This window comes from Gorilla gorilla, chromosome 3 (assembly GCF_029281585.2).
Source record: "Gorilla gorilla gorilla isolate KB3781 chromosome 3, NHGRI_mGorGor1-v2.1_pri, whole genome shotgun sequence".
NCBI lineage: Eukaryota > Metazoa > Chordata > Mammalia > Primates > Hominidae > Gorilla > Gorilla gorilla.
Genome location: NC_073227.2, coordinates 50,199,386 through 50,208,585, shown reverse-complemented (window position 1 = coordinate 50,208,585; position 9,200 = coordinate 50,199,386). Strand labels below are relative to the sequence as shown.

The 9,200-nt window shown below is 39.6% G+C and overlaps 1 long non-coding RNA gene across 1 annotated transcript; it reads left to right on the top strand.

Annotated features, from left to right (window-relative positions):
- The first annotated feature begins 328 nt into the window (after positions 1-328).
- On the top strand, positions 329-7,925 carry LOC109026575 (uncharacterized). The gene is made up of 4 exons (XR_008679074.2): positions 329-412; positions 1,382-1,569; positions 4,878-5,024; positions 7,796-7,925. It is a non-coding gene; the product is annotated as an uncharacterized lncRNA (long non-coding RNA).
- Positions 7,926-9,200: the final 1,275 nt, after the last annotated feature.

Below are 9,200 nucleotides of genomic sequence, written 5' to 3'. Positions count from 1 at the left end.
AAGATGAATTTGACCCTCTATAAAGAACATACAAATTAATATTCAGCCAAGATATGAATCTTTTTTCATTTTCATTTTAGTGGAAATCAATTTGTTAAACTATTGTTGAGTGCAATTTGTTAATTTTTCACTCCCACTTTTCTGCCTAAGTTGAGGTATTTGGAAATATCTATATAAACACTTTCTGTCAATACTACCAAGATTTATATTGCCAAGTTACTGTAACTGTTGGCTCTGAGAGCACTATGAATTATGCCTTGTGATGTTAGATTCTATTGAACTTATGTAATAGAGAAGTGATCCATTTTTTTAAAAAGCTCACAATGATTTTTGTCTCCAGCAGGCAGTGTGTAGCAATGGCTTCTAGGTTGAAGAGATACAACTAAAAAACTGGATGTGACCCTCTTAATAGGTACCTAGTCTGGTGTGCTGACATTTCCATGTATTCTTTTTTTTTTTTTTTTTTTGAGACGGAGTCTCGCTCTGTTGCCCAGGCTGGAGTGCAGTGGTGCGATCTTCGCTCACTGCAAGCTCCGCCTCCCGGGTTCACGCCATTCTCCTGTCTCAGCCTCCTGAGTAGCTGGGACTACAGGCGCCCGCCACCACGCCTGGTTAATTTTTTGTATTTTTAGTAGAGACGGGGATTCGCCGTGTTAGCCAGGATGGTCTCGATCTCCTGACCTCGTGATCTGCCCGCCTCGGCCTCCCAAAGTGCTGGGATTATAGGCTTGAGCCACCGCGCCCGGCCTCCACGTAGTCTTTAACCCATTTCCTATGGTGGTCACTAAGCAGCTCGCTGCACCAACAACCCCACTTAGTTAGAGCCTAAGAATTGGGATTTATTCAGAAGTCTCTCTCTCTCTCTCATAGTTGGCTAGGGCTGCTGTAACACAGTATTGCAAATGGAGTGGCTTAAACATCAGAAATGTATTGTCTCACAGTTCTGGAGACTAAAAGAAAATCAAGACATCAGCAAGGCCAAGTTCCCTCTGAAGGTGCCAGGGAAGGGTGTCTTCCAGGCCTCTCTCCTGGCTCCTGGTGGTTGCTGGCAATCTTTGGCCTTCCTTGGCTTCTAGACACATCACTCTGAGTTCTGCCTTCATGTTCATATGGCCTTCTCTCTGTTTGCATGTCTGTGTCCAAATTTTTCTTTTTTATAAGAACAGCAGTCATGTTGAATTAGAGGCCTACCCCATTCCAGTTTCACCTCATCTCAACTAATCACATCTGCAAAGACTTTATTTCCAAATAAGGTCATATTCTGAGGTACCAGGGGTTAAGACTTCAACAAATGAATTTTGGGTGACACCATTCAACCCACGCACTTTCATAATCTTCAACATACAAACATACTCTTCCGTCTCCTTTCTTATAAATGCAGTTGTGCGTCACTTAATGATGAGGATATGTTCTGAGAAATGCATCATTAGGTGATTTAATCGTACTTACACAAACCTAAATGTAGAGTCCGCTACACACCTAGGCTATATAATACAGCCTACGGTATCTAAGCTGCAAACCTGTACCGCAGGTGACTGTACTGAATACTGCAAACAACTGTAACAAATCGTAAGTATTTGTGTATTTAAATATTATATTAGTCTGTTCTCCCATTGTTATAAAGCAATTACCAAAACTGGGTAATTTATAAAGAAAAGAGGTTTAATTGGCTCATGGTTCTGGAGGCTGTCCAGGAAGCATAATGGCTTCTGCTGCTGGGGTGGCCTCAGGAAACTTACAATCATGGCGGAAGGTGAAGGGGAAGCAGGCACGTCTCACAAGGCTGCAGCCATGAGAGAGATGAGATAGAGAGATGGGGAAGGTGCTCACACTTTTAAATAACCAGATCTCACAATAACTCACTATCACGAGAACAGCAGCAAAGGGATGGTGCTAAAACCATTCATGAAGGACCACCGCCATGAGCCAATCACCTCCCACCAGGCCCCACCTCCAACACTGGGGATTACAATTCAACATGAGATTTGATGGGGACACAGAAAACCATATCAAACATAAAAAGGTTCAGTAAAAATACAGTATTATAATCTTATGGGACCAATGTTGTATATGTGGTCTGTCACTGACTGAGATGTCGTCATGCAGTACATGACTATAAAGCTAAAGAATAGTAACATTTTCTATAACCTTGATACTTTCTTCCCTTTCACAGCCAGCTTCTGAAAAGAGCATCTTTTCTCTTTATTTCTCTGTCCATTTATTCCTAAACACACTTTAATCTGGCTTGGCACCAAATGTTCTCAGTAAGTTCACCAACAGCTGCTTAACTTTTAAATCATCTTACTTTTTAATCTTGATCTTGATAAACCTCCGTATGGCTTTTGAAACTGCAAATCACATCCTTCTTCAGAAACTGCATCCTTTCTTGGTGTCAGCATTACTATATTACTATCTTGAGGTTTTCCTCTTCTCTGCTGCCAGGTCTCCTTGGCCACATCTTCTGAAACTGTTCCGGGAATCCTGGCTCCTGCCACCTCCCTTCACTCATCCATGCTCATGGTGTCAGGCACTTCCTGCCCATGGATGTCCTAAGTCCACCAATCGAGGATACACCTCTCCTCTGAGTTCTAGAACATCCCCAGGGCTTTATTTCCCACCTCCTCCATGTGCTCAAGTCACCTACAATTCAAATAATCTAAATAGAAATTTTCCTCTGTGACCTATACATTGGAGGATGGTCCCACCACTGACCCGGCTGCCCTTGTCAGAAACCTGGGAGTCACCTTGCCTCTTGTTAAGCCCTCTTACCCCCAAACAGAGAGTCACAGAGATTTCTAACATGCCTTCCCATAAAAGGACTTGGAAATGTGACGCACAAATGAGAGCAAGGTTTGACAACGACTCCCTAGTAACCTGAAATTTGATTGTTCTCACAAGGATGCACAATAAACAACAGCTGCTCAAGGCCACTGACGGAGTAGATGGCATTGTTCCATCCTGCCTTCTAGAATCCTACCCCTCCACTGTGGTATCTCCTCAGTCCCTGGCCTGTCCCTGAGCCTCCCACCTGGGCCCACAGCCAACTACTCCACATGGCCTGGTTAGTATAGCGCCTAGGCCATCCTCCTTTTAGGAGTCCACAAAAAGGTTTTAAATTAATTTATTTTAAAATCAGAAGAAAAAATAAATATAACTCAGCCTGGATTATATTGATCTATACGCCAACACGGTTGTAAAATGTAACTTTTGATTTTTTGTTGTTGTTTGGACGAGGCGGCCCACAAAAGCAAAAGTGCTCAGAGGATAAAGCAGCCTGCCTAGATCTGCCCCTCCCTCATTACCTTGTCAATGGCCCTTCCCTTAGCTACAAAGGAAAAGATACACGAACTCACTCACACTGCAGCACCAAAGGTTGACCATTTAACTAGGTAGCCTACCAAAGATGATTTGCTTTAAATTTGTCTGAAGTTGGCCAAGTGTGGTGGCTCACGCCTGTAATCCCAGCACTTTGGGAGGCCGAGGCGGGCAGATCACAAGGTCAGGAGATTGAGACCATCCTGGCTAACACAGTGAAACCCCATCTCTACTAAAAATACAAAAAATTAGCCGGGCATGGTGGCGGGTGCCTGTAGTCCCAGCTACTAGGGAGGCTGAGGCAGGAGAATGGCGTGAACCCAGGAGGCGGAGTGTGCAGTGAGCTGAGATTGCGCCACTGCACTCCAGCCTGGGCGACAGAGCAAGACTCCGTCTCGAACAAAACAAAACAATTTGATGTATTTTCTTTCTGTATCTGTATGTATTTGTCGATACACGTATATATGTTCTTTTTAAACACTTTATTGAGGTATAATTGATATATATTTTCTCTTAATCAAAATTGAGATCATCTTTGTTTACTTATAATTTTATCATAAGCAATTTCCTATAGCATTAAATATTTGTGATTGTTAGTGCCATAACTAATATTATTGTACAAAAGTTTTTGTCTGTATTTCCAGTGATTTCCTTAGAGTAAATACTTTAAGTGAAACAACTGGCTCCAAAGCTATAAACGTTTTCAGTTTCTGATGCCCATTGCTAAATTTTTTTACCAGAAAAGTATAACCCTCTCATGCCAATTTCCCTATACCCTACTCAGGACTTTTGGGGTGCTTTGTAATCTCTGAAAGTCTAATATGAAAAAAAAGGCACTTCTTTGTTTCACTATGTATGTATTTGATTAATTGTGACATTAAAGGTGTTTTTTTAAATAATTACTAAACAGTTATGTTTCTTCAGTGAACTATCTATTCATGAGCTTCACTTATGATCTTGGGGTGATGACCTTTTCTATTTGTAAGTCCTTTCTATTTAATAGAGTTATTAACTCTTTATATATGACTGCACATTTTGGTCCAAGTTTATAAACCTTTCAATTGGGTATTATATCTTTAATCATACAGAAGTTCTTAGTTAAAATTTAATAAAATCAGCCAACCCTTCTTATTTCTGCTTTAGAATTATGCTTTGAAAACCTCTATGTCATCCTAAGATTATCATTTTTGTTCTAGTATTTTATGGAATTTTGTTTTTACGTTAAAATCTTAATCTACATAGAATTTATTTTGACATAGGCAGTGAGGGAATACTTTGGTATTCTTCTTTTCTAAGTAAGTAGAAAATTATACAAAAATTAGTTTTTGAATAATCCATCCAGTCTCTCCCAAATTGATTATGTTTCCCTTTATTAATGAGAAGCAAGTCTGTTATTTGACCTTCTAGTCTGATTCATCATCTGCTGCCTAATTGCTGGCCAAGCACTGTTTGAATATTTGTAACCTTACAATATGTTTTAAAATCTGCTGAGTTAAGACTACACTTTTAATCCTACTTTTCCGAAATGTTGTTTGTTACCCTATTGCCTTTATTTTTTTCAGAGTAAGGGAGAGCAACACAGAGAGACAGAAAGAGCAAGAAGGCAAAGAGAACACACTGAAGACAAACTTGGCCATTTAAGTTCCTCCTTAGCCTCATTTTCTCCAGCTGAAGATCTTTAGATTCCATTATCATTTATGGAATGCATTGTAAGTGACCTAAGCACATTCACATAAATTATGTCAGTTTCTTCCCGTTTAGTGTCAATATCCAACTTTTAATCAATTACAATTTTTTTACACTTTAATATCCAAAGAGTACAGACAAAGCTTTTATGTGTTCAGAACTACAAAATAAATTTATTAGTGATCATCCTAAGGATTAATATTCCTAGACTTTCCATTCCTTGAGAAGAAAACAGACTTTAATAAATATCTTATAATCAGGGATTCACATCCAGAAACACACTTTGCTGAAAAGCACCACTTATATTATTTTATGGATATCAAAGTTTTGAAGTTTTATTATGTAATTAAAAATATATATATTTCAAGTAGTAAATCCATTCCCAAAAGAACACAGAAATGCAAATAAATTAAAGTTCTGTAATTCACAGCATTAGGAACAGTTTCTGTGGGGTGGCCAGACGATGGGCTCAAGTATAAAGTAGATGTGTTTTCACAGAAGGGGTAAAGGATATGAAATTTCTCTTTGCTACCTAGATGTAAACTTCCACCTAGATCATTCCAGATAAACCACCTTCCTTCCCCACCCTGGAGGATGGTTTCCCTTCCCCACAGCAGCCAAAGAGCAGGCCTTGAAACCAAAAGATCCACCTGCCAAGCTTAGCTCTTCCATTTGCTTTATGACGCTGAGTCAACTGCTTCACTATCTGTGATTCAGTTTCCTTACCTATGAAATCGGTAAAATAATGCCAGGTTTTGGAGTTGTTGTGGGGATTAAAAGAGTAAATGCATGCAAAATGCTCAACATAGAGCATTCACATACTTTCACATACTTTTACTGAAGTTTTGAGGTTGTTTTGTTGTTGTTGTTGTTTTAGCTACATCTGCTGGAATAGGACCAGGTTTTGAGTTTTAAAGGAATAATGATTTTTAAATAAATCCTATTTTTAAAAATCATTTTAAGATAATTTTAAAATAAATCATATTTAAAATCAAAGCCCTAGCACATTGTCGTCATTGAATAAATGTCAGGCAACAACTTAATAAGGTAATGCCCCTGTGGAGTAAAGAATTTTAAGATTCATGAAAACTTCTAACAATATCAATTCTTAAAAATTCAAACATTTTATATATATACATATACATACATATATATACATATACACATATATATACACATATATATGTGTATATATATATTTCCCATTCACCAATGTAATGCAAAAGGAAAGAAGCAAAAATATAAAGTTTCACTTAAAATGGTAAATAAATTTACAATGTATGCTTTTCAACCTTAGTTTTGCATTGTACAAGCAATGCTGGCTTGACTATACAACATGTTCTGAAAGATGGGTGTGAATAATACACCACTTTGAACAGACTTCTATTTCCCTCCAACTAAAAAGTACTATAAATTCCCAAATGGTCCTCATCTTTAATTTTGCCCTTTTCCTTTCTAGTTAACACAAAAGAAGAATTCAACTAGCTTAAACACAGATGGTCCAGCTGAGGTTAAGATTTACCACCTCTTGCCCTATTGTGGTTTCCATCTTTGTCTCAATGGAGTAAAATTTATGAAATAATTATTTCCTATCACTTTAATTTTTCCACCTCCCACTGGTTTTAATAAATATAACCGGCAATATAAAACAGTGATTTTCCAAAGTTTTTAAAGTTGTGGAAATCTTTCTTTAAAAAAAAAAAATCAGCCGAGCGTGGTGGCTCACGCCTGTAATCCCAGCACTCTGGGAGCCAGAGGGCGGGCGGATCACGAGGTCAGGATATCAAGACCATCCTAGCTAACACAGTGAAACCCCGTCTCTACTAAAAATACAAAAAATTAGCCAGGCATGGTGGCCGACGCCTGTAGTCCCAGCTACTGGAGAGGCTGAGGCAGGAGAATCTCTTGAACCCAGGAGGCTGAGGTTGCAGTGAGCCGAGATCGCGCCACTGCACTCCAGCATGGGCGACAGGCGAGACTCCGACTTAAAAAAAAAAAAAAAAAAAACTATCCAGAAGCCCAATATGCAAAATAGATCAAGGTGAAGCTGCCCAGATTGAAAGGAGATGGTAAACCTAGAAGCCTTCTAGTAGCAACCAACCCCAGCCCAACAGCTAAGGTCTCTGCCACCACCAAGATCTCTGAAATAAAACAGATCAAATCATGTCACACCTGGCTCAAGACCCTCCAATGGCTTCCCATCACACAGAGATTCAAATCCAAAATCCATGCCTTGCCCAACTTGTTCTGGACTCCTGCTACCTCTCAATCTTTGATGTCCTAAAGATATTCCTTCCCACCCACTGCCATTCCATTCCTGCCACCATCCTGACACCTCACACTGAGGCAGGAGATAGGGTCTGGAGGCAGGGAACCTAAGGCCATTGCACCCTGACTTTCTAGAACTAAATCAAAAGGAATCCCCCCACCCCCACCAACTTTCCACACGTAAGTAACAAAAGGACCAGAGACTACTCCCTTTGCAAACCTCCTTTTCTGCGTGACACATGGAAAATTGAAAGTACCTCTGATTGGTTGCATAGGAGTGTAACTTTGTAACTTCACTTCAGCCTTTGATTGGTGGCAGACAGCAACCAATCAGACTGATTGCAGGCCAAGTCTTCATCTGCATAAGACTGCAAGTTTGTAACTTCACTTTAGCATCTGATTGGCTGCTTCCGCAACCAATCAGATGTTTGCATAGGGGTGTAACCTTTGTAACTTCACTTCAGCCTCTGATTGGTTGCAAGCAGCAACCAATCAGACTGATTGCAAGCCATCACTTCATTTTCAGGGGATGAACACCAAGTGACCAATGGGAAACTTCTAGGAGGGTATCTGGACCCCAGAAGAATCTGTATCAGGGCCCTTGAGCAGCAGCTATGGGCCACACTATGGAGTGTACTTTAATTTTCAATAAATCTCTGCTTTCATTGCTTCATTCTTTCCTTGCTTTGCTATGCGTTTTGTTCAATTCTTTGTTTGAAATGCCAAGAGCCTCAACAACTTGCAATCAAGACCCTCTACAAGTAACAATACCGCTACTGCTACTGCCCTAATTATTCCTTGAACAAGACAAACATTCCTGTTCCTCAGACCCTTTGCATTTGCTGTTACCTCTATCTAAAGGCTCTTCCACTGCAAAACCCATGGTTCCTTCCCTTATTTCTTTTATATCTCTAAGAAAATGTTATTTCCTTAGAAAAGTTATCCTGGCTGGCTGCACAGTGCAAAGTAGTACACTCCCAGCCCCATTACTCCACCCCTTACCAATTTTTCTTTTTGGCACTATTATTGAAACATTTCTCTATTTACACACACCTACTTTTTCATGGCCTGTTTCTCCCAGTTCCCTGTGAACTCCCTAGGATAGAAAATGTTTGTTCACCACCTACTCAAATACAATACCTGACACATAGTACTGCTCAATAAATAGTGCAGGTTGAATAAACGAATGAGATAGCTATGCATGGTTCTCGAGGCAGTTCTAAATCTCTACAATGAAAACTGTGGTATGTGTGTAAGTGAATGCAGGTACACCTCGTCGCATTGTGATTTGCTTTATTGCACTTTGAAGATAATGCATTTGTTATGAATTGAAGATTTGTGGCAACCCTGCATTAGGCAAGTCTATTAGTCCCATTTTTCCAACGGTATGTGCTCATTTCATGACTCTGGGTCACATTTTGGTATTCCTGCAATATTTTAAATGTTTTCATTATTATTATATCTATTATAGTGATCTGTGATCAGTGATCTTTGATATTAATATTGTCATTGTTTTGAGGTGCCACAAACCATGCCCATATAAGATGACAAACTTAATTGATAAATGTTGTGTTCTGACTGCTCCACTGACTGGCCCATCTCTCTCCCTCTCCTTGGACCTCCCTACTCCCTGAGACACAGTATTTGAAATTAGGCCAATTAATAACCATTCAATGGCCTCTAAGTGCTCAAGTGAAAGGAAGAATCTCATATCTCTCCCTTGAAAACAAAAGCTAGAAATGATTAGCTTAATGAGGAAAATATGTCAAAAGCCAAGACAGGCCAAAAGCTAGGCCTCTTGCACCAGTTAGACAAGTTGTGAATGTAAAGAAAAAGTTCTTGAAGGAAATTAAAAGTGCTACTCTAGGGAACACATGATTATAGGAAAGCAAAACAGTCTTATTGCTGCTATGGAGAAAGTTTGAGTGGCC